This window comes from Oncorhynchus tshawytscha, linkage group LG34 (assembly GCF_018296145.1).
Source record: "Oncorhynchus tshawytscha isolate Ot180627B linkage group LG34, Otsh_v2.0, whole genome shotgun sequence".
Taxonomy (NCBI): Eukaryota; Metazoa; Chordata; class Actinopteri; order Salmoniformes; family Salmonidae; genus Oncorhynchus; species Oncorhynchus tshawytscha.
In genome coordinates, this window is record NC_056462.1 from 1,681,883 (window position 1) to 1,707,745 (window position 25,863).

General features: G+C 44.1%; 1 protein-coding gene across 2 annotated transcripts in view; it reads left to right on the forward strand.

Moving 5' to 3' along the window:
- Positions 1–297: 297 nt before the first annotated feature.
- The window catches only part of trim2a (tripartite motif containing 2a), a 70,777-nt gene continuing 45,211 nt past the window's right edge, over positions 298–25,863 (forward strand). The window contains exon 1 of one of the 2 annotated variants that reach the window (XM_042311847.1): positions 298–477. The gene's annotated coding sequence lies outside the window, so the exon portion shown is untranslated. Of the gene's footprint in view, positions 478–18,908; positions 19,080–25,863 lie in introns of those variants that run through there. The other variant, XM_042311848.1, reaches the window with a different exon arrangement.

The following is a 25,863-nucleotide window of genomic DNA, read 5'->3' on the forward strand; positions in this document are numbered from 1 at the left end:
GTGGAAAGGGAGCAATTACAAAATTATAAAAAATCAAACAAATCTATATATAATATGTAATATTTATCATCTAAATATTTGTATGTTAATGCATAGACTTTAATAAAATAGAAAACAAACAAAACAGTCAATTATCTACCCTGTCACAAAAAAAATCACAAAAGCAGCATGCACTTGAATAATGTATGAAATATAGTTTATTTTTGTACATCTGCTTCGCACATCCAGTGAATGTAATATTGATGGCGTTTTAAAGTGGATTGGGTTGATGCATGTGTGTACTCCGCTGGGATTGCCTCCTTGCCTCGCTTTTTTGGCAGATCAGATATGCCTTTAAACCTGCAGCATAGAACCAACCCACTGCTTCATTTCTCCTGAAATTGACAGAGAAGGCAGGGGGCGCACAGTTTTTGCTCCTCTCTCCTAAATATTGCCCTGGGGATACTAACCGACAATACATACATTCTCTAACAAAACGTGAGTATTTTTCAGTTTATTCTTGGAGGGATACTCCGATATCTGTTCAATGTGTTCGTTGTTTGTTGCGTCATTGTATATTATTGCAATTAGTTTTATCAAACGATGTAGTCTAGAGCACATTCATGGGACACATGCATTTTTTTTCGAAGATTGTTTCAGTAGCCTATTTCAACGTTGAAAGTTGTTTCATTGTTTCAGTTACTCTTATCACTTGCTTTATCAGCGCAAGAAAGCAATGCGTGTCATATGTAGTCTTGTTTGATTCAATGTATTTGTATGGTTTGACTTGTTGTAGGCTATTCTCATGCATTGTTGTCATATGTTTGCAAGGTCAATGTTATTCACACTACTTCACCCCTTGAATGGCTTGGTCCTTGTCCTTTTTTTCCCCCTGGGTTCCTTGAACAATCTAAATAAATCATTCGTTTTGAATTGAGTGCTTGGTCTGCTTGCTGTAGTGCTGACATGAAGATAACAGATATCCTTCTGTAGCCTACTAGGTATCTTGTTATTTCATGACCATTGTTTTTGTTCTGGAAGTATGCCTTCTCAATTCATGCATTTCACTTTTTTTCCCCAGGGTCTGTGAGCCAGGTCCTTTCTTTTCTTAATATACTGTACTGTACCTACTGTAGAGTATGCATTGACATAAGATAATGGAGAAGAGCTGAATTGCCTAGTCTTGCTTGGCTCCTGTATGCAGACTCATGCCTCGTGAGTGATGCTGCTAACTACCATTTACAGGAGATAGCCCTATCTTCCTTATACAGACAGACACAACCTCCATGCACTGATCCAAGTTCAGCTTTATTATAATGGTAAAGTTTAGGATCCAGGTATAAGCTGATCCCAGAACAGTGATCAGGAGTAACCGCTGGAGGCTCTATTTTCTTCTGAGTATAAACTGGCCTGCGAACAGTTGTCATGCACTGCTGTATCCTGACCTTAACAGTAGGGTGTTATTTAGCCTTGTCAGAGGTGATTTTGTCATTGGAGAGTTTTGAAGGGCCATCATCTGTCTGATTGGGTAACATGGCATTATAGGTGAGGGATGCATGGATGAAATGCACCTGAGGCCATATGTATCAAGGGTCTCAGAGTAGGAGTGCTGACCTAGGATCAGGTCCCCTCTGTCCATGTAATGTTATCCATGGTGATCTAAAAGGCTAAACTGACCATAAATCGACACTTGATCCGTCCAGGACAGGACTAGAGTATGTAGGCCTGCGCTGGGTTAAAACTATTGATGCTATGTTAGCATTTTAGGTTATTCATTTCTTGTCCTCCTTGTTTTTGTTGCATCATTTAAAAAAAAAACTTGCAATGGTCACAATATGTGATTGGGTCAGCTTACTTATTTCACTACTGTCATTGTAGGTTGCTGGATAAGATGCGATGTCTATGGTTGCACGTACTACTATCTCATTTGTTCTCTTTCATTGAGACTCATTCATGAAGTTTGTGAGAAATCCAGGCATTCTTCCATTCACACAGTAGTTTGGTGTGCTCCAGTGGACTTCACATGAATTAACCACCTTGCTTCAGTCACGGCTTCACTCGGCTTCATTCAATTTACATTTGTTTTCCTCAGACCCCCAGTTCCTCTAAGGAGATTGTGTCAGTGAACGCACTGTAAAGTCTTATTACATAAACTCTCTCTCTCTCTTTCTCTTTTCATCTCTCTCTCTCTCTCTCTTCATCTCTCTTTCTCTGCCTCTCTCTCAATTCAAAGGGCTTTATTGGCATGGGAAACACGTTCACATTGCCAAAGCAAGTGGAATAGATAACAAACAAAAGTGAAATAAACCGTCTGAAATTAACAGTAAACATTACGTTTCAAAAGAATAGACATTTCAAATGTTATATTATTTGCTTTGTACAGTGTTGTAACAATGTGGAAATAGTTGAAGTACGAAAGGGAAAATAAATAGACAGATAAATATAGGTTGTATTTACAATGGTGTTTGTGCTCCACTGGATGCCATTTTCTTGTGGCAACAGGTCATAAATATTACTGCTGTGATGGCACACTGTGGTATTTCACCTAATACTGTAGATATGGGAGTTTATCCAAATTGGATTTGTTTTCAAATTCTTTGTAGTTCTGTGTAATCTGAGGGAAATATGTGTCTCCAATATGGTCACACATTTGGCAGGAGGTTAGGAAGTGCAGCTCAGTTTCCACCGCATTTTGTGGGCAGTGGGCACATAGCCTGTCTTCGCTCGAGAGCCAGGTCTGCCTACGGCGGCTTCTCTCAATCGCAAAGCTATGCTCACTGAGTCTGTACATAGTCAAAACTTTCCTTAATTTTGGGTCAGTCACAGTAGTCAGGTATTCTGCCACTGTGTACTCTCTGTTTAGGGCCAAATAGCATTCATGTTTGCTTTGTTATTTGGTTAGTTCTTTCCAATGTGTCAAGTAATTATCTTAGGGTTTTCTCATGATTTGGCTGGGTTTAATGCTGTTGCTGTCCTGTGGCTCTGTGGGGTCTGTTTTTGTTTGTGAACAGAGCCCCAGGACCAGTTTGCTGAGGGGACTTTCCTCTAGGTTCATCTCTCTGTAGGTGAGTGCTTTGTTATGGAAGGTTTGGGAATCGCTTCCTTTCAGCTGGTTGTAGAATTTAATGTCTCTTTTCTGGATTCTAACAATTAGCGAGTATCGTCTCTCTCGCGCTCTCTCTCTCTCGCTCTCTCTCACTGTTTCTCACTCTCACCCCCTCTCCTCCCAATCTCTTTTCTTGGATGGCTGCCCACCACACTGGCAAAGTCCTCCTTGTCACATCACTGGCTCATGAATGCAGTAACTATTTCTCAGAAACAGGAAGTAGCGTGGGACGGGTGCTGCAGTATGTTGGCAGGATGCGGGTTCCTCCTCTACTGCACCAGTGCAGTGCAGCCCCAGAGCTGGACCTGAGGGATTGTTTTGCTCTTCTCATGGCCTACATATATTGTATTTTGGGGGATTGTATATGCAGTGTTTCTCATTTCAGGAGTAGGGAGAAGTTGCCCCTAGACACGGATCTTGGGTCAGTTTAACATTTAACACAAGGTTAGGAATTAGGGTTGGTAATACTCAGGGGGTGCAGGTTTTTGTTATTTCCTAGTATTAACACACCTGATTCGCTTCATCAAGAGTTTGGTAATTAGTTGATGAGTTGAATAAGATGTGAAGTGAGATAGTACTGGGCTAGAAAAAAAACATTTGCAACCTGGCGGTTCCCTCCAGGAATGTATTGAGAAACACTGCTACGTATATTTAGGAAGGAGGAAGGTACCAGTCACTATGCAGTTCACTCCTTTATACAGGCCCTTGTAGATTTTAAGGATCGGATGGGTATAAGAATGTTGCAATAGTGCTGCATAGACTTCTGGTTAGTTAAATGGAGTTTCTGACATATTGCTTATTCACATTATTCACTCATTAGATCTTAAAGGAGACATCAATAAGACTTAGTGTCTAGGTTAATCTCTCTAATGCATGTATGGAAAACACTGCATGTTGCTCAAACCATGCTTCAGTGTGGCAATATAGCCTTGCCTCCCAATCATGGCCGTATTGATTGTTTGTAGTGGCTAGGCTACTGGACAGTTGACCACTTATTGATTTATCCAGTTTGGACACAACACTGGTGTCCTTTGACATTTGGTGACCCATGGGAGGATGTGGGTCGATGGCAATGGTTGCTGCTGGAAGCCAGGCTGGTTCTGGCTGGTGGTTGTCAATGTGCAGGGTGACTAAATGGAGGTAATTGGTTGCAACACACTCGCTCACAAATCAGACACACACCCACACACGCAAATACCCACTCACAACAAGTGTATTTCCCAGTCATACCAGTAGGAGATGTCAATGGCTCACAAAAGGAGCATGAGCTCATGAGTCAATGCATGAAATACACCATTGTACCGAAAGTCTCCCACACACACCTTCACAACAACAAATTAGATGGTTATCTAGGGTCAGTTTTGCATTTCCCACAGTAATGGTTAATGTAAGGATTGGGGGAGGGGAAGCTGATCCTAGATCTGTACTGTAGCTAGGTGAAACTTCACCCCAGAGTATGATGGAGATGCTGGAGGTGTAACACTGGAGTGTTCTCTTGCTGTTTGTGATGCTGTTTATTATGAGTGACACACACACACATTGGAGAGGTTAAAGTACATTTTGATATAGTGGTGCTGGAGACGTAGCAGCATATCATTCACGGGTGGCCTACTACCCTCTGTACTGTATTACATGCATACAGACTATTCTACCGATCCTCAACTTCGGCGATGTCATTTACAAAATAGCCTCCAACACCCTACTTAGACTGCATCCAGTTTGCTATCACAGTGCCACCCGTTTTGTCACCAAAGCCCCATATATGCTCTCGTTGGCTGGCCCTCGCTACATATTCGTCGCCAGACCCACTGGCTCCAGGTCATCTATAAGACTTTGCTAGGTAAAGCCCCGCCTTATCTGAGCTCACTGGTCACCCTAACAACACTGCGCTCCAGCAGGTATTTCTCACAGGTCATCCCCAAAGCCAACACCTCGTTTGGCCGCCTTTCCTTCCAGTTCTCTGCTGCCAATGACTAGAACAATTTGCAAAAATCGCTAAAGTTGGAGACATATCTCCCTCACTAACTTTAAGCATCGGCTATCTGAGCAGCTCACCGATCGCTGCAGCTCTACACAGCCCATCTGTAAATAGCCCATCCAACTACCTACCTCATCCCCATATTGTTTTTATTTACTTTTTTGCTCTTTTGCACCCCAGTATTACTACTTGCACATCATAATTTTTCACATCTATCACTCAAGTGTTCATTTTCTAAATTGTAATTACTTTGCTACTATGGCCTTTTATTGCCTTACCTCCTTACTCCATTTGCACACACTGTATATAGATTTTTCTATTGTATTATTGACTGTACCTTTGTTTATTCCATGTAACTCTGTTGTTTTTTGTCGCACTGCTTTGCTTTATCTTAACCAGGTCGCAGTTGTAAATGAGAACTTGTTCTCAACTGGCCTACCTGGTTAAATAAAGGTAAAACAAAAAAACATACATACAGTTAAAGTCGGAAGTTTACATACACCTCAGCCAAATACATTTAAACTCAGTTTATCACAATTCCTGACTTTTAATCCTCGTAAAAATTCCCTGTCTTAGGTCAGTTAGGATCACCACTTTATTTTAAGAACGTGAAATGTCAGAATAATAGTAGAGAGAATTATTTCTTTCAGCTTTTATTTCTTTCATCACATTCCCAGTGGGTTAGCAGTTTACATACACTCAATTACTATTTGGTAGCATTGCCTTTAAATTGTTTAACTTGGGTCAAACGTTTTGGGTTGCCTTCCACAAGCTTACCACAATAAGTTGGGTGAATTTTGGCCCATTCCTCCTGACAGAGCTGGTGTAACTGAGTCAGGTTTCGAGGCATCCTTGCCTGCACATGCTTTTTCAGTTCTGACCACACATTTTCTATGGGATTGAGGCCAGGGCTTTGTGTTGGCCACTCCAATAGCTTGACTTTGTTGTCCTTAAGCCGTTTTGCCACAACTTTGGAAGTATGCTTGGGGTCATTGTCCATTTGGAAGACCCTTTTGCGACCAAGCTTTAATTTCCTGACTGATGTCTTGAGATGTTGCTTAAATATATCCACATAATAATTTTCCGCCCTCATGATGCCATCTATTTTGTGAAGTGCACAAGGCCCTCCTGCAGCAAAGCACCCCCACAACATGATGCTGCGACCCCTGTACTTTACGGTTGGGATGGTGTTCTTCGGCTTCCAAGCCGTTTTTCCTCCAAACATAACGATGGTCATTATGGTCAAACAGTTAGATTTTTGTTTCATCCGTCCAGAGGACATTTCTCCAAAAAGTACGATCTTTGTCCACGTGTGCAGTTGCAAACCGTAATCTGTCTTTTTCATGGCGGTTTTGGAGCAGTAGCTTCTTCCTTGCTGAGCAGCTTTTCAGGTTATGTCGATGTAGGACTCGTTTTAACTGTGGATATAGATACTTTTGTACCCATTTCCTCCAGCATCTTCACAAGGTCCTTTGCTGTTGTTCTGGGGTTGATTTGAACTTTTCGCACCAAAGTATCATCTCTAGGAGACAGAACGCGTCTCCTTCCTGAGCGGTATGACGGCTGCGTGGTCCCATGGTGTTTATACTTGCGTACTATTGTTTGTACAGATGAATGTTGTATCTTCCTGCGTTTAGAAATTGCTCCAAAGGAAGAGCCAGACTTGTGGAGGTCTACAATTGTTGTTCTGAGGTCTTGGCTGATTTCTTTTGATTTCCCCATGATGTCAAGCAAAGAGGCACTGAGTTTGAAGGTAGGCTTTGAAATACATCCACAGGTACAACTCCAATTGACTCAAATGATGTCAATTAACCTATCAGAAGCTTCTAAAGCCATGACATCATTTTCTGGAATTTTCCAAGCTGTTTAAAGGCACAGTCAACTTAGTGTATGTAAGCGCGCATGCACGCACACACACACACACACACACAAACACAATAGCTTGTTTCCATGGCACCCATAATTTATTGGTGTGATGTGGTGGCTGGTAAAATGGGTCAATGTACCCTGAAAAGGTGGCTCGTAATTGTTTACAGTCAGAGAAGCAATAGAGTAGATTTAGGACAAGTGGCTGAACTGATGAGTTGTCTTAGCGAAGAAGATAGTTGTGTAAATGGATGAGCTATGCCTGACCTCAATGCTGTATCTAGGATAATAGTGTGTGTCTGTGTGTGTGTTTTTCTGTCTGTCTGTACATGTCTAGGTCTATGTGTGCGTACTGTAGTTCCAGGGCTCTCATCTTGCAACCAATCCAAGCATGAAATAGCATGTAAGCTCTCTGCCCACTCATCTCATCCTCTCCGGGTTCAATGCTAACAGAGTCTGCTTACAGCTATCTGTCTGCATCCCAAATGGGCTCTGACCAAAAGTAGTGCACTAAATTTGGGATGCAGTTTCTCTCTCCAAGCAAATTTATACCAACTCCCTTCTCTTATCTCATCTCATCTTCCGCTGAGGCCAACATACGTGAACTTTCATTCATTGAAGTTGCTCCTAACCATTGAATCCTGATCAGATATTGTTCCATCCACATTATGGGGATTATTATTTTGAATGTGAAAAGGTGATTCTAGGAGTTTGTCTCAATGGTCTAATGTGGATTCCTCTCATTGGTTCCTCTCCCTATTTTGTTCTAATCTCCACTGACTGTGGTGAACGTATTATTTTTTTATAAAAAAAAAAAATATATATATATATATATATATATATATATACACACTGCTCAAAAAAAATAAAGGGAACACTTAAACAACACAATGTAACTCCAAGTCAATCACACTTCTGTGGTAGCATGACAAGCAGTCTACAACCCACACAAGTGGCTCAGGTAGTGCAGCTCATCCAGGATGGCACATCAATGCGAGCTGTGGCAAGAAGGTTTGCTGTGTCTGTCAGCGTAGTGTCCAGAGCATGGAGGCGCTACCAGGAGACAGGCCAGTATATCAGGAGACGTGGAGGAGGCCGTAGGAGGGCAACAACCCAGCAGCAGGACCGCTACCTCTGCCTTTGTGCAAGGAGGAGCAGGAGGAGCACTGCCAGAGCCCTGCAAAATGACCTCCAGCAGGCCACAAATGTGCATGTGTCTGCTCAAACGGTCAGAAACAGACTCCATGGGGTGGTATGAGGGCCTGACGTCCACAGGTGGGGGTTGTGCTTACAGCCCAACACCCTGCAGGACGTTTGGCATTTGCCAGAGAACACCAAGATTGGCAAATTCGCCACTGGCGCCCTGTGCTCTTCACAGATGAAAGCAGGTTCACACTGAGCACATGTGACATGTGACAGTCTGGAGACACCGTGGAGAACGTTCTGCTGCCTGCAACATCCTCCAGCATGACCGGTTTGGTGGTGGGTCAGTCATGGTGTGGGGTGGCATTTCTTTGGGGGGCCGCACAGCCCTCCATGTGCTCGCCAGAGGTAGCCTGACTGCCATTAGGTACCGAGATGAGATCCTTAGACCCCTTGTGAGACCATATGCTGGTGCAGTTGGCCCTGGGTTCCTCCTAATGCAAGACAATGCTAGACCTCATGTGGCTGGAGTGTGTCAGCAGTTCCTGCAAGAGGAAGGCATTGATGCTATGGACTGGGCCGCCCGTTCCCCAGACCTGAATCCAATTGAGCACATCTGGGACATCATGTCTCGCTCCATCCACCAATGCCATGTTGCACCACAGACTGTCCAGGAGTTGGCGGATGCTTTAGTCCAGGTCTGGGAGGAGATCCCTCAGGAGACCATCCGCCACCTCATCAGGAGCATGCCCAGGCATTGTAGGGAGGTCATACAGGCACGTGGAGGCCACACACACTACTGAGCCTCATTTTGACTTGTTTTAAGGACATTACATCAAAGTTGGATCAGCCTGTAGTGTGGTTATCCACTTTAATTTTGACTCCAAATCTAGACCTCCATGGGTTGATAAATTTGATTTCCATTGATAATTTTTGTGTGATTTTGATGTCAGCACATTCAACTATGTAAAGAAAAAAGTATTTAATAAGAATATTTCATTCATTCAGATCTAGGATGTGTTATTTTAGTGTTCCCTTTATTTTTTTTGAGCAGTGTATATTATCCCTATCCCTCTTCGGAGGACAAATATCTTAGTTTTTTTTACAGCTTCTTTGCTACTATACATACATTTTACATATACATTTTACATACATGGTGCTTTTATATATAACAACAATACATACATTGCAATCCAAGATGGCGTAGCAGTCAGACGTCTTTGTCCTGTCGTGTCCCTTGTATATATCGTTATACATATTTTTCTAAATACAACCCGCCTCACCCAATGTGGCGTAGATCTGCTTTTTTTCCTCCTAAAGTATTTATATTTACTTCGGATCTGGAATCCCTCAACTGAAGCTAGCCAGCTAACTACCGGCTATCATTCAGCAAACCATTGCCAGCGGTCATCAGCTAACCTTCAGCTCGGAAAGCTCTCGTCAGTTCGAACAGCGTGACTCTAACCAGAGCATAACGGACCTGTTATTTTTATCCCCGGATTCCTACCGCAAACTTAACATTTTCATCTGGATCTTCACAACTAGCTAACCGCAATCCCGGATGACTACTCCTGGCTAGCATTTCCATCCCAGAGCAAGCACAAATTAGCTTGAAGCTAGCCTGGCCAGGGCTCCTGTGCTACCACCGAAGTATACTCTATACGCATGCCTGTCTCTAATATCAATATGCCTTGTCCATTACTGTCCTGGTTAGTGATTACTGTCTTATTTCACTGTAGAGCCTCTAGCCCTGCTGAATATGCCTTAATCAACTATGTTGTTCCACCTCCTACATATGCGATGACATCACCTGATTTAAACATCTCTAGAGACTATATCTCTCTCTTCATTACTCAATGCCTAGGTTTACCTCCAATGTACTCACATCCTACCATACCTTTGTCTGTACACTATGCCTTGAATCTATGCTATCATGCCCAGAAACCTGCTCCTTTTACTCTCTGTTCTGAATGTGCTAGATGGCCAGTTCGTATAGTCTTTAGCCGTACCCTTATCCTACTTCTCCTCTGTTCAGGTCCTGCAGTGCCTAGCTCCACTCCCACCCCACAGGTGCTCTCATTTGTTGTCTTCTGTAAACGTAAAAGCCTTGGTTTCATGCATGTTAACATTAGAAGCCTACTCCCTAAGTTTGTTTTACTCACTGCTTTAGCACACTCTGCCAACCCAGATGTCTTAGCCGTGTCTGAATCCTGGCTTAGGAAAACCACCAAAAACCTTGAAATTTCCATTCCTTACTGTAACGTTTTCCGCCAAGATAGAACTGCCAAAGGGGGCGGTGTTGCAATCTACTGCAGAGAGAGCCTGCAGAGTTCTGTATTACTAAGTCTGTACCCAAACAATTTGAGCTTCTACTTCTAAAAATTCACCTTTCCAGAAACAAGTCTCTCACTTTTGCCGCTTGCTATAGACCTCCCTCTGCCCCCAGCTGTGCCCTCGATACCATATGTGAATTGATTGCCCCCCATCTATCTTCTGAGCTCGTGCTACTAGGTGACCTAAACTGGGACATGCTTAACACCCAGGCCATCCTACAATATAAGCTTGATGCCCTCAATCTTACACAAATTATCAATGTACCTACCAGGGCACCCTCATAGTAAACACGGGCACCCGCATAGATGTCATCCTAACTAACTCGCCCTCGAAAATATAACCTCTGCTATTTTCACTCAAGATCTCAACGATCAATGCCTCATTGCCAGCATCCGTAATGGGTCTGTAACCAAACGACCACCACTGTCAAACGCTCCCTGAAACATTTCTGCGAGCAGGCCTTTCTAATCGACCTGGCCGGGGTATCCTGGAATGACATTGACCTCATCCCGTCAGTAGATGATGCCTGGCTATTCTTTAAAAGTGCCTTCCCCACCATCTTAAATAAGCATGCCCCTGTCCAAAAATGTAGAACTAGGAATAGATATAGTCCTTGGTTCACTCCAGACCTGTCTGCCCTTGACCAGCACAAAACATCCTGTGGCGTTCTGCATTAGCATCGAATAGCCCCCGTGATATGCAACTTTTCAGGGAAGTTAGGAACAAATATACACAGGCAGTTAGAAAAGCTAAGGCAAGCTTATTCAAACAGAAATTTGCAACCTGTAGTACTAACTCAAAAAAGTTCTGGGACACTGTAAAGTCCATGGAGAATAAGAGCACCTCATTCCAGCTGCACCCTGCTCTGAGGCTAGGAAACACTGTCACCACCGATAGATCCACTATAATTGAGAATTTCAATAAGCATTTCTCTACAGCTGGCCATGCTTTCCACTTGGCTACCCCATACCCCGGTCAACTGCCGGCACCCTCCACAGCAACCCGCCAAAGCCCCCACCATTTATCCTTTACCCAAATCCAGATAGCTGATGTTCTGAAAGAGCTGCAAAATCTGGACCCCTACAAATCAGCCGAGCTAGACAATCTGGACAAACATACCCTTGTAAAACTGACCATCCCTGACGATCCTCGACTTCGGTGATGTCATCTATAAAATAGCCTCCAACACTCTACTCAACAAACTGGATGCAGTCTATCACAGTGCCATCCGGTTGTCACCAAAGCCGCATATACTACCCACCATTGCGACCTGTACGCTCTCGTTGGTTGACCCTCGCTTCATACTCGTCGCCAAATCCACTGGCTTCAGGTTATCTCCAAGTCACTGCTAGGTAAACCCCGCCTAAATCTCAGCTCACTGGTCACCATAGCAGCACCCTCTCGTAGCACGCACTCCAGCAGACTTATCTCACTGGTCATCCCCAAAGCCAATTCCTCCTTTGGTCATCTTTCCTTCCAGTTCTCTGCTACCTATGACTGGAAGGAATAGCAAAAATCTCTGAAGCTGGAGACCCACATCTCCCTCACTAGCTTTAAGCACCAGCTGTCAGAGCAGCTTACAGATCCCTGCACCTGTACATGGCCCATCTGTAAACAGCCCATCAATCTTATTTTATCTTATTTTAATAGCTAGTATTTCAATGGCCATAATAAATAGATATGGAGACAATGGACAGCCTTTTTTTACTCCTCTTTATAGCTCAATACTTCCTGAGAAGTAACCATTGTTTACTATTCTACATCTGGGGTTGATGTATATAAGAGTTTCACCAAAATGTATTAAAGGCATTTACAGTGGGGAGAACAAGTATTTGATACACTGCGGATTTTGAACGTTTTCCTACTTACAAAGCATGTAGAGGTGTGTAATTTTTATCATAGGTACACTTCAACTGTGAGAGACGGAATCTAAAACAAAAGTCCAGAAAATCACATTGTATGATTTTTAAGTAATTCATTTGCATTTTATTGCATGACATAAGTATTTCGTCACCTACCAACCAGTAAGAATTCCGACTCTCACAGACCTGTTAGTTTTTCTTTAAGAAAATTAGTTACCTATATAAAATAAACCTGTCCACACACTCAATCAAACAAACTCCAACTGCTCCACAATGGCCAAGACCAGAGAGCTGTGTAAGGACATCAGGGATAAAATTGTAGACTTGCACACGGCTGGGATGGGCTACAGGACAATATGCAAGCAGCTTGGTGAGAAGGCAACAACTGTTGGGGCAATTATTAGAAAATGGAAGAAGTTCAAGATGATGGTCAATCACCATCGGTCTGGGGCTCCATGCAAGATCTCACCTCGTGGGGCATCAATGATCATGAGGAAGGTGAGGGATCAGCCCAGAACTACACGGCAGGACCTGGTCAATGACCTGAAGAGAGCTGGGACCACAGTCTCAAAGAAAACCATTAGTATCACACTACGCCGTCATGGATTAAAATCCTGCAGCACACGCAAGGTCCCCCTGCTCAAGCCAGCGCATGTCCGGGCCCATCTGAAGTTTGCCAATGACCATCTGGATGATCCAGAGGAGGAATGGGAGAAGGTCATGTGGTCTGATGAGACAAAAATAGAGCTTTTTGGTCTAAACTCCACTCGCCGTGTTTGGAGGAAGAAGAAGGATGAGTACAACCCCAAGAACACTATCCCAACCGTGAAGCATGGTAGTTGGAAACATCATTCTTTGGGGATGCTTTTCTGCAAAGGGGACAGGACGACTGCATCGTATTGAGGGGAGGATGGATGGGGCCATGTATCGCAAGATCTTGGCAACAACCTCCTTCCCTCAGTAAGAGCATTGAAGATGGGCCTTGGCTGGGTCTTCCAGCATGACAACGACCCGAAACACACAGCCATGGCAACTAAGGAGTGGCTCCCTAAGAAGCATCTCAGCGTCCTGGAGTGGCCTAGCCAGTCTCCAGACCTGAACCCAATAGAAAATCTTCGGAGGTAGCTGACAGTCCATATTGCCCAGCGACAGCCCCGAAACCTGAAGGATCTGGCGATGGTCTGTATGGAGCAGTGGGCCAAAATCCCTGCTGTAGTGTGTGCAAACCTGGTGAAGAACTACAGGAATCTCTGTAATTGCAAACAAAGGTTTCTGTACCAAATATTAATTTCTGCTTTTCTGATGTATCAAATACTTATGTCATGTAATAAAATGCAAATGAATTACTTAAAAATCATACAATGTGATTTTCTGGATTTTTGTTTTAGATTCCGTCTCTCACAGTTGAAGTGTACCTATTGCTAAAAAAAATACAGACCTCTACATGCTTTGTAAGTAGGAAAATCTGCAAAATCGTCAGTGTATCAAATACTTGTTCTCCCCACTGTATATATAAATTCTAATTGTACTATTTCAAATGCCTTTTCAAAATCTGCTATGAAGACCAGACACATGTTTTCTTCAATGTTTCATAATGTTCAATTGTTTCAAGTAATTGTCGTATATTATCTCCAGTATATCGTCCATGTAAAAAACCTGTCTGATCAGGATCAACAATATCTGGTATAACCTTTTTATTCTATATGTTTGCAGTAATGAAATCAGTGTAACGAACCTCGTCCTCCTCTTCTGAGGAGGAGTAGCGAGAAGGATCGGAGGACCAATTTGCAGCGTGGTTAGTGTCCATAATGTTTATTAAAATACATAAACTGAACACTACGAAATACAAAACAATAAACGTGAAATGAACGAAACAGTCCCGTGTGGTACGAACACAAACACGGAAGACAAACACCCACAACCTAAAAGTGAAACCCAGGCTACCTAAGTATGATTCTCAATCAGGGACAACAATTGACAGCTGCCTCTGATTGAGAACCATACTAGGCCGAACTCAAAAACAAACTTAGAAAAACAAAGACTGCCCACCCAACTCACACCCTGACCATACTAAAACAAAGATAAAATAACAGAACTATGGTCAGTACGTGACAATCAGACCACCTTGTTGAGTAGCTGAAAGTCTACCATTTGTATAAGAGTAATTAAAACATGCTAATAATGGTTCTTTGAGTACATCAAAAAAGGTCTGATATACCTCTACTGGTATATCGTCAAGCCCGGGTGTTTTTCCAGACTGGAAAGATTTTATTGCCTCAAAGTTCCTTTTCTGTAAGTTGGCCTTCACACTGGTCGTTCTGTAAATGTGTTAATTTTACATTATTAATATTATTATTATTATTATTATTAAGAAATAAATCCTTGCAGTTAACATCATTCAGTGGAAATGGAGACTGAAAAGAAACATGCTTAAAATATTTTGCTTCCTCTTTCAAAATATAATTTGGTGAATCATGTGTAACTCCATAATTTGTAACGAGTTTCTGTAAATTGTTTTTGGTAGAATTTCTGTGTTGAAAATGTTTGTGCATTTTTCACCATTTTTCCATCCAATTCACCTCATTTTTGTAATACATTACACTTGATTGTTCTTGAATAACTACCTCCATTTCTTTTTGTTTTTCCTCTAACCTATTTTGTGTCTCTATAATACAGTTTCCATTACCATCTACCTGCACTGTTACCTCCTCTATTTACTTTATTAGTCTCATCTCTTTTGACCTAAACTGTTTTTGTTTTAATGATGAGTATTGCATTCAATCGCCTCTAAAAGTACATTTGAAAGTGTCCCTTACAATAAGGGGATCTGCTGTACCTATGTTGCACAAAAAAATATATATATTATGAATTATTTTGTTTTAGCTAAGAACAAATTGTCATCCAATAGGCTTTGATTACATTTCCAATATCTCCGCCCACATGGAAATTCTCTAAGCGTTTTTGGAGGCCAATTTAGATGGTGGTCTGATCGCATTCGGTCTCCTATTAATACTTTTTAAAACTTTTGATGCCAGCAAGAACGAGACTAGGAAGTAATGAAGATGGCTAGCATGATTAAGCCTCCTCCGTGTATATCTCACTAGGTCAGGGTTTTTCACCCTCCATATATCCACTAGTTCTAATGTATCCATGATCTTTGTGATCTCCTTAAGTGCCTGAGGGTAATGGTTTGTAGAATGACTTCCTTTATGATCCATTGAGTTACTTAAAACCGTATTATGTTCTCCCACCATAATAATAGATTATTTCATTGCTTGTGAGCTCAATAGATTATTATTATTTTTTTTAAAAGTGTGGATCATCATTATTTGGCCCATATAGATTAATTAGCTAGATCTGTTTTTGGTCCAATAGCATATTCTAAGTAATCCATCTTCCTTGCGGATCTGTTTGCACAATCAGATCAAAATGTGTTTTTAATTAGTATAATCACCCCTTTTGAGTGTCTTTGCCCATGACAAAAATATATTTCTCCCTCCCAGTACTTTTCCCACCCAACCTCATCTATATTTCTATTTGTAGTTTCCTGTAAACAATAGATGTTATATTTTTTCTCTTTTAGCCATGTAAAAATGAATCTTCTTTTTTTAATGATCTGCTAAGCCATTACAATTATAACTTGCTATACTTATTTTCCCACTTACCATAATGATACCCAAGTTTCAATTATACTTACCACAACCAATGTTTGTAAACTTACCATTAAAAAGCACCATGATGATTAAGTGTCCATATAGTTGTACCATAATAATTTGCACTGCTAAGCATACTGTAGCTGCAACTTTGTAAACCTCCAATTGTCCGAATATTACACCCACTAAAACCTCCCCCATATCTAGGTCTGTTGTCACTAAGCCCATCAGACCATCTCCCTGACTCATGACACTCCTCATTATATCCTTTTTGTATTCCGACAAAAAAAAGGAAGAAAGATTCTAATGGCAGCGAATGACTGCAAGTAAAAATTAGTCTTATCACATTATATCCTCTTGTATCGTGCCATGGCTGTGCCAGAGCCGACGGCAAGCCAACCCCGGACACTCCCTTATTGGATGGCATACTAATAAGTTCTACTCACAGTCGATTCCAACACAGCCACGGCACGACAGCTAAGAAAACATGCAGTACTGACAATCCAGAGCGAGTAAACCTGTAAATCCAACACATTGTGTTTTTTATTCCAGGGTCACCTCGGCTGTTTTACACATTGTACACCATGTTCGGCATGATCACTCAACTGTTTTCACACTTGCTGTTGTATCTCAGTAAGTGTATGTTTGTTATATAGAATGACCAGTGGACATTATCAGAGAAGCCCTTCTACCATCTATTAACACAGAGGCCAGCTAGGCTGTACGCAAACCTCTGTTGAGTCAACCAAGTACACTCTGTCCCGATGTACAGGGTCTTAAGGGTCTTAATCCCTTTAAGTGAGGGTGGAAGTGGTTAGGGAGGAAACAAATGCATTTGGTGATTGCTGCAGGCATTATTAGGCGCTGCCAATAGCATTACAGTAGGAGGGAGAGAGGAAATTCCCCAAGGGCAGGTCTGTGGCATAGGGAAATATTGGCTAGAGAGTATGTGTGTGTGTGTTTTTTGAAGGGGGGGAGATAGGGCTAGGGATCTCTGTATTTTTCTCGGTCTGTATGTCTGTCTGCATACATGTATTTTATAATTTGTTCGTGAATGTTGACAACATGAGTGATTATTTCATTGTCCAGTGCGGTGCTGCAGTTCCAATGGCTGTGCTGTGAGAGACAGGGAGATTGAAGGATATTTAAGAGGAATGCTTTGTTGGCATCAGTGGCACCAGACCCAAACAGGATAGACTGAGTTAGCCTTACTGCCCTCTGTGCAGAGAGTGGTCATTCTGCTGTCTGACAAACACTCACACAGCACTGTTCACCAGACTCTTGCTGTTGTTTTCAAGACCCCAGGGAGCTTCAGTGAGTGGCATGTTATTATGACCAGTGCTCCCTTGATCCTGGTGATTTGTAGGTAAAGTCATTTTGAGGAAGTAGTATATCTCTCCCCCGTGCCTTAACATCCTATCTTTGTTTGGGGAGATTTCTCCCTGCCCTTGTTCACTCCCCTTCACACATCTGAGTAAAAGCAACATGGCAAAAACTAGTTGGAGCTATTGCTTACACCTACTCTGTCGTTTCAGGTCTGTGGACCACAAACCACAAGGCTACTTTGACAACCTGTTGGTTAATGAACAAATAAATAACCTACAATGTTTATCCTTACATAAGGGGTGTCAAACTCATTTCCCAGAGTGCTGTGTTTCTGCTGGTGTTTGTTATTTCCTTTCAATTTGTGTCCAGTTAAGATCTAGACAACAAGGAGGGGGATTCCTAACTATTCAATTACCTTAAATGATCAATCAATGGCAAGGGAGTGAACGAAAATGTGCAGACACTCCGCCTTCCAGGATTTGAGTTTGACCCCTGCCTTAGACAAACAAGCAGAGAGTGAACATTTGGGACAGCCAAATAATAATTAATAAAAGAAATTGGTGCTCAATTTGCTCTCTACTGTATTTTTGCATGTATTTCATGAGTATGGTCTTTTAGTGAAGACGTGCAAGAAGTGATAACATAATTCTTAATTGGCACAACTTTAGTCAATAGTCTGCATATTCATTCATCATCCACTAGTGTTTTGCTTCTCTTTTCCTGTTTCTCCATTAAAAGACTGCTGTTGCCGCAAGGCTGATGTTAGTTATTGGACACCACTTTGTGTAAATATCTTTTGGGAAATGGATTACTACCATATTGTTTCTATTACAACGACGTACTAATCTCTGGTTAGTGAATGGTTGGCCAAAATATTCGTTTTTTTGGCCAACCATTTACTCAGACCTATCATCAGAGGTGTGTAGAAGACCATGGAACCGTAATGGGGGAGAACTCAACGACCGCTTGTTTGGTTTTGAGGGCTAATGGAGCGTGCAGATGTTTTTACCGCCACTCTTCATCAGGGACTTTATGTAGAAGTCCTGAAGTTTAAACCAGTTAATTACCTCAGCAATGACAAATTCAATGTACTGCAATGTTTTTTTAGGCACTGGAAAAGGTGCCTGATTCATTCAGTACTGTTCTATATACATACATTTATGTCAAATGGGTTCCCATGCTGGTTCCACATCTTACGACAATGCATTTATTTTGTACGGTATTATAATACTTTTACCTTGGATTGAATAGAACTGAAATAGATTTACTATATTTCACCTGGTGAGTCAGTATAAAACATAAACACCATTGTAAATACAAATATTACCATCCCTTTCTAACCATGCAGAACATGCTCTTCTAAAACATGACATTCAAATCATGAGTGGCTTCCGGTATGTTCTGTTTGTTTCCCCCCTCTCCTCTCCTCCTGTTACACATCCCTTTACTCTCTCCCTCCTTATCTAGTGAAGTCTGTTGTTTTCTGCCTGTAACGCCTCTGGCCCTGTGGGGCTACAAGCCAAACACACACACACACACACACGTGGCCACCCCCAAGCCTCACTGAGCTCTGCGATTGGTCATTGCCTCTCCCCTGACAGTGATGCCCCTCCTCCCTCCTGCTGCGCTCAGCTGGTGGCTTCTCTGTCAGTCTGTTTGCATTATCGTAACAGCTCCAGCCTCTCACACACATACGCTCCCTCACATACACACACACACACACACACCATGTCAGAGATGAGACGGATTATGTGACAGGCAGATCTGTGTGGACGTTCTCACATACCGAGAGGGAAGAGAGAAGAGAGAAACAGAACAGCCATGGAGTTCAAGTAAGTGGTGTTTTCTGGGCTTGGAGAAGGGAGGATGGAGAGAGAAGGGAAAAACGAGGGACATTGACAGAGAGAAATGAAGAAGGGAGGAAGTTGTATTGTCTGCATAGTGTCTCCTTTGGGGGGATAGTTGGGTGTGTGGTGTAAAGTCTGTGTACGTCACTAACTGTGTGTCTCTGTAGGTCTGCCCCTCTAACACAAACAGTCAGAGATAATTAGTTGACTAGACACATACATGTCAAGGGAAAGATCCATAGGTGGCATCCTCATTTCACTCAAATACCTTATATCTCTTGAAATATTACTGGGACTATTTTCTTGAATAGTAACATCCTATCACAACACTGAGCAATGGTTTGGTGGCTGAATGTTGAACTTAGATCTTTCTGTGTGTACACATAGCGTGTGTGTGTGTGCATTCGTTTACAGTATTTTTGTTTGTCAGGTGTTTGACACTTGCAGTTGTTCTCCCATTTTGTGTGTGTGTGTGTGTGTGTGTTTATCAGCGTGGGCAGGCTGTAGACTGACGCCCATGCGAGGAAACCAGACACTGATGATACATTGATAGGAGGAGGGCTGTGAGAGTGTGGCTTGTATCCCAAATTGCACCATTGTCCCTATATAGTGCACTACTTTTGCCCAGAGCCATATGGGCCCTGGTCAAAAGTAGTGCACTAAATAGGGGGGCTCAGGTCAAAACTAGTGCCCTACATTGGGAAGAGGGTACCATTTGGGACATGGCCTGTGTATCAATTGCTGGGGTGATGAAACTTTATCTGGGGGTTGCACTGGTCCACTGTTCATCATGCAGACAGTTCTGGGCAGCTATATGGGCTACAATGGGTGTGGGGCTCTGTAGCGAGTCAAGCCCTGAAATCTTAAGTGGGTTATGATGCGATACAATCAAATTCCAACCATATATTATAATGGGAATCAAATATGCTATTTTAAAGATATTTTCCTAATATTCATGGGAGTTTATCTTGCTTAGAATATATTTGTGAATTAATGAACTATTTTAGTGAGGTCTGCTTTGTATTTCATCTTATGAAATGATATTTCCTTTGCCTATTTCCCTTATTGTTCAATGAACTGTTTTCTTTATATCTATCTGATAATCTCTTGGTTGATATTGAGTCAAGTGGTTTATATTGTGTTCATGTTAGCTCTGAAACATTTAGCCTTTTTATTTGCATTTAGCTAATACATTTGTGGTTGAGTGTGCTAAGGGATAGTTTGCGTCAAAAACATGAAAACATGCTCAACTCATTACAGTTTTTGCTCTGTACTGATCGTGCTCTATCTTGAAAACTTGACTGCTGGCGTGCTCTGTTTTGGGGGATAGTATTAGCAGTGGACTAATGAACAAAATACCAAAAGACAGTTTTTCAGTGAAGTGATCCTTTAACAGTACTGCTTCTCAGTCTCACAGATGCAGTGTATTTCGTGGTATGGCTAACTGCTCAGTGACGGCTGAAATGGGAAGTGTATCTGACTCTGGTTGACAGATGTGCAAAGTCCATGTTTTCTGTTGCACTGACACTAGCACAGTTGTACTCTGTAATTTAAGGTGACTGGAACACACACACACACACACACTGACTCTTCTCATTGACATATCTGCTATCCTCAGACAGTGCTGTCGCTAGATGTGTAGAGTGAGTGTTATTGTCATGGACAGAGCACTTATGAAAAAGACAGGCCTTCACAGATACACAGCAAAGGGGAAAAACAATGTTCAACATTGAGTACAAAGGCAATGTTTGAGTATTCTTCTCAGTAAAGCACGCATACCGGTATATAACTATATTCCTCTGACTACCAGGGAGTGGGAGAAGAGATGCAGTATATTGAGCATTCGGAACATTCCCTGAACTGCTAGGGGTCAATATTACACAGCAGGCACAAACATGGCTGCCATGGCATTATGCAACAACATCTAACAGCATCAGGATGCCTTTTGGTTTAAACCGCAATGACCAAAGCCTCTCTCTATAGCTGTGGGTGGGAGATGGTCTTAATATACTTGTGGGTGGGAGGATGAGAGAGATCTGTACCATCCCCCTTCCCCTCCCGATATCTCCATGATCTCTCATCATCCCATCCCTACTGCGTGGGCCCTGTGGATGCTTTAGATTTGTGTGTGTCCACGCACAGAGTGGGGGTGGTGGACTTAACGCACCCTTTCCAACAAACACACATTGAACCGACAAATCCCTCTCAACAAAGAAAGATTGAGATGAAAACATTGCGGTATAGATAGCCAAGATGAGGATTATCCTGACAATTAAGCAACAATTTCAACATAATAGATTTTAAAGGGACAATTAGCAGTTGATTGTCCCTTTAAACAGATGCCTCAAGTCCTCAATTGGCAGCTTCATTAAATAGTACCCACAAAATACCAGTCTCAAGGTCAACTTTGAAGAGCCGACTCCAGGATGACCTCTGACCTTCTAGGCAAAGTTCCTCTGTCCAGTGTCTGTGTTCTTTTGCCCATCTTAATCTTTTATTTTTATTGGCCAGTCTGAGATATGGCTTTTTCTTTGCAACTCTGCCTAAAAGGCCAGCATCCCAGAGTCACCTCTTCACTGTTGACATTGAGACTGGTGTTTTGCGGGTTTCTCAAACTAGACACTAATGTATTTGTCCTCTTGCTCAGTTGTTCACCTCTCTTTCTACTCTAGTTAGAGACAGTCTGCGCTGTCCTGTGAAGGGAGTAGTACACAGCATTGTAAAAGATCTTCAGTTTCTTGGCAATTTCTCGCATGGAATAGCCTTCATTTCTCAGAACAAGAATAGACTGACGAGTTTCAGAAGAAAGTGCTTTGTTTTTGGCCATTTTGAGCCTGTAATCGAACCCACAAATTCTGATGCTCCAGATACTCAACTCGTCTAAAGAAGGACAGTTTTATTGCTTCTTTAACCAGGACAACAGTTTTCAGATGTGCTAAAAGGGTTTTCTAATGATCAATTAGCCTTTTTAAAATTATAAACTTGGATTAGCTAACACAACGTGCCATTAGAACACAGGTGTGATGGTTGCTGATAATGGGCCTCTCTACGCCTATGTAGATATTCCATTAAAAAATCTGCCATTTCCAGCTACAATAGTCATTTACAACATTAACAATGTCTACACTTGTCACGACTTGTTCGGGCGGAGTTCGGCGGTCGACGTCATCGGTCTTCTAGCCATCGCCGCTCCACCTTTCATTTTCCATTTGTTGTCTTGTTTTCCCTCACACCTGGTTCACATTCCCTCATCAGACTAAATGTGTATTACCCTCTGTTTCCCCCATGTCTGTGTGTGGAATTGTTCTTTGTGTAGGGTGTTACACTACAGGCTGGCTTGCGCTAGGTTTGTTTCAAACCTAGGTTTGTTTGTTTTGTTTAATCCGGTTTATGTTACCGTGGTTGTGCTTTGTGCTGACTTGCCTGTGCCTTTGGGCCAGGGTGTATATTAAAGTTCTCCTGTTATCACCCATCTCTGCTCTCCTGCGCCTGACTTCCCGGCAACCAGTCACACACCCAGTTACAGAATTCCACTCCTATCAATGGAGTCAGAAGTAGCGGGTGCCCCCGTTGTGGAGATAGAGGAGCGCGTCCAGGAACACGATGCCTCACCATCTCGGCACTGTCATGGACCGTGTCGTCCAGATTACACAGGGAGTCCCTCCAGCACCCCCACCAGCACAACAGGGGTCTCCACTACTCGCCTCCCCTGCACCCGGTCCCAGTGGGATGGGTCTCGCCCTTCCCAGGGAGTTTGATGGGATGGCGGCACGCTGCCAGGGGTTCCATCTCCCAGCACCACCACTCCGGTGCCTATGGAGCCGAGGGGGTGCTGCACTCAGGGAGGCCGGAGGGGGGGCTTTCACGTGCCCAATCTGTGGCTGCAGAGGTCACACTGCCGGTCGGTGCCGGGTTGGTTCCTCTGGGGGTCGAGGCAGCAGGCAGAGCACTCTGGCGTCATCCCAGGTGAGCTTGCACCATTCTCACCCAGAGCCCTCTGTTGCCCACCTGTTTTTGCAAGCCAAATTTCATGAATTTTCCCCGCATTCCCAAAATAAGGCACTCGTCGATTCAGGCGCGGCTGGAAATTTTATCGACAGAGCATTCTCCCATAGTTTAGTGATCCCCATTGTTCCAGTGGTTAGGCCCTTTCCAGTTCACGCGTTGGACAGTCGACCATTAGGGTCCGGCTTTATCAGGGAGGCTACCACTCCTTTGGTCATGGTGATGCAGGGGGGTCACAGGGAGAGAATCAGTCTCTTCCTCATTGACTCTCCTGCGTTTCCCGTGGTGCTAGGCCTTCCGTGGTTAGCCTGTCATGACCCCACTGTTTCATGGCAACGGAGGGTTCTCACGGGGTGGTCGCGAGAGTGCTCGGGGAGGTGTTTGGGGGTTTCCATTGGTGCTACTACGGTGGAAAGTCCAGACCAGGTCTCCACCGTGTGCATTCCCCCCGAATATTCCGATTTGGCTCTAGGCGACTCAATTACCACCGCATCGTAGGGGGGATTGTGCGATAAACCTTCAGGTAGACGCCGCACTTCCCAGGAGTCACGTGTATCCCCTGTCGAATCTCTGCATCAGGGGTACATTCGGTCCTCCACTTCACCTGCCTCCTCGAGTTTCTTTTTGTGAAGAAGAAGGAGGGAGGTCTGCGCCCGTGTATTGACTATCGAGCCCTTAACCAGATCACTGTGAAGTACAGTTACCCGCTACCTCTCATAGCCACAGTGATTGAGTCAATGCACAGGGCGCACTTCTTCACTAAACTAGATCTCAGGAGCGCTTACAACCCGTGCGTATCCGGGAGGGAGACGAGTGGAAGACAGCATTCAGTACCACCTCAGGGCATTATGAGTACCTCGTCATGCCGTACGGGTTGATGAATGCTCCGTCAGTCTTCCAAGCCTCTGTGGACGAGATTTTCAGGGACCTGCACGGACAGTGTGTAGTGGTGTATATCGATGACATTCTGATATATTCCTCTGCACGCGCCGAGCGTGTGTCCTTGGTGCGCAGGGTGCTTGGTCAACTGTTGGAGCATGACCTGTATGTCAAGGCTGAGAAATGCCTGTTTTTCCAGCAGTCCGTCCTAGGATACCGCATTTCCACCTCGGGTGGAGATGGAGAGTGACCGCATTTCAGCTGTGCGTAATTGGCCACCACGGTAAAGGAGGTGCAGCGTTTTTTTTAGGGTTTGCCAATTGCTACCAGAGGTTTATCCAGGGTTTTGGTCAGGTAGCGGCTCCCATTACCTCACTGCTGAAGGGGGGCCCGGTGAGTTTGCAGTGGTCGGCTGAGGCGGGCAGGGCTTTTGATCACCTAAGGGCTCTGTTTACCTTGGCTCCCGTGCTGGTGCATCCGGATCCCTCTTTGGCGTTCATAGTGGAGGTGGACGCGTCAGAGGCTGGGATAGGAGCCGTGCTCTCTCAGTGCTCGGGTACACCACCGAAGCTCCGCCCCTGTGCCGCCTTCTCAAAGAAGCTCAGCTATGATGTAGGGGACCAGGAGCTGGTGTCTGTGGTGAAGGCGTTGAAGGCGTGGAGACATTGGCCTGAGGGGGCTCAACACCCTTTTCTCATCTGGACTGACCACCGCAACCTGGAGTACATCCGGGCAGCGAGGAGACTGAATCCTCGTCAGTCAAGGTGGGCCATTTGTTTTTACCCTTTCTTTCAGACCAGGTTCCCAGAATGTTAAGGCAGACGCACTGTCCCGGCTGTATGACACAGAGGAGCGGCCCATGGATCCTACCCCCATACTCCCGGCCTCCTGCCTGGTGGCGCCGGTAGTGTGGGAGTTGGATGCGAACATTGAGCGGACGTTACGTGCAGAGCCCGCTCCCCTCCAGTGTCTCGCTGGGCGTCTGTACATTCCGTCTGCTGTCCGTGATCAGTTGATCTATTGTGCCCACAAGTCACCCTCCTCTGGTCATCCAGACATTGGTCGGACAGTGCGCTGTCTGAGTGGGAAGTACTGGTGGCCCACCTTGGCAAAGGACGTGAGGGTTTATGTTTCCTCCTGCTCGGTGTGCGCCCAGTGTAAGGCTCCTGCCCAGAGGTAAGCTACACCCCTTACCCATTCCACAATGGCCTTGGTCGCATCTGTCGGTCGATTTCCTCACCGATCTTCTTCACTCACAGGGTAACACCACGATCCTGATAGATGTGGACCATTTTTCCAAGTCCTGCCATCTCCTCCCTCTGCCCTGTCTCCCTCCGGCCTTACAGACTGCGGAGGCCTTGTTTACACACGTCTTCCGGCACTACGGGGTGCCTGAGGATATAGTGTCTGATCGGGGTCCCCAGTTCACTTCGAGGGGCTGGAGGGCATTCATGGAACGTCTGGGCGTCTCGATCGGCCTTACCTCGGGTTTTCACCCCGAGAGTAATGGGCAGGTGGAGAGAGTGAACCAGGATTGTGTAGGTTTCTGCGGTCCTATTGCCAGGACCGGCCGGGGGAGTGGGCGGCGTTCGTGCGCTGGGCCGAGATGGCTCAGAACTCGCTCCGCCACTCCACCACTAACCTCTCTCCTTCCCCGTGCGTACTGGGGTACCAGCCGGTTCTGGCGCCTTGGCATCAGAGTCAGACCTAGGCTCCTGTGGTGGATGACTGGTTCAGGCGCGCGGAGGAGACCTGGGACGCCACCCATGTTCACCTCCAGCGGGCCGTGCTGCACCAGAAGGTGAGCGCAGACTGTCACCGCAGTGAGGCCCCTGTGTTCGCACCAGGGGACCGGGTCTGGCTCTTGACCCGAAACCTGCCCCTC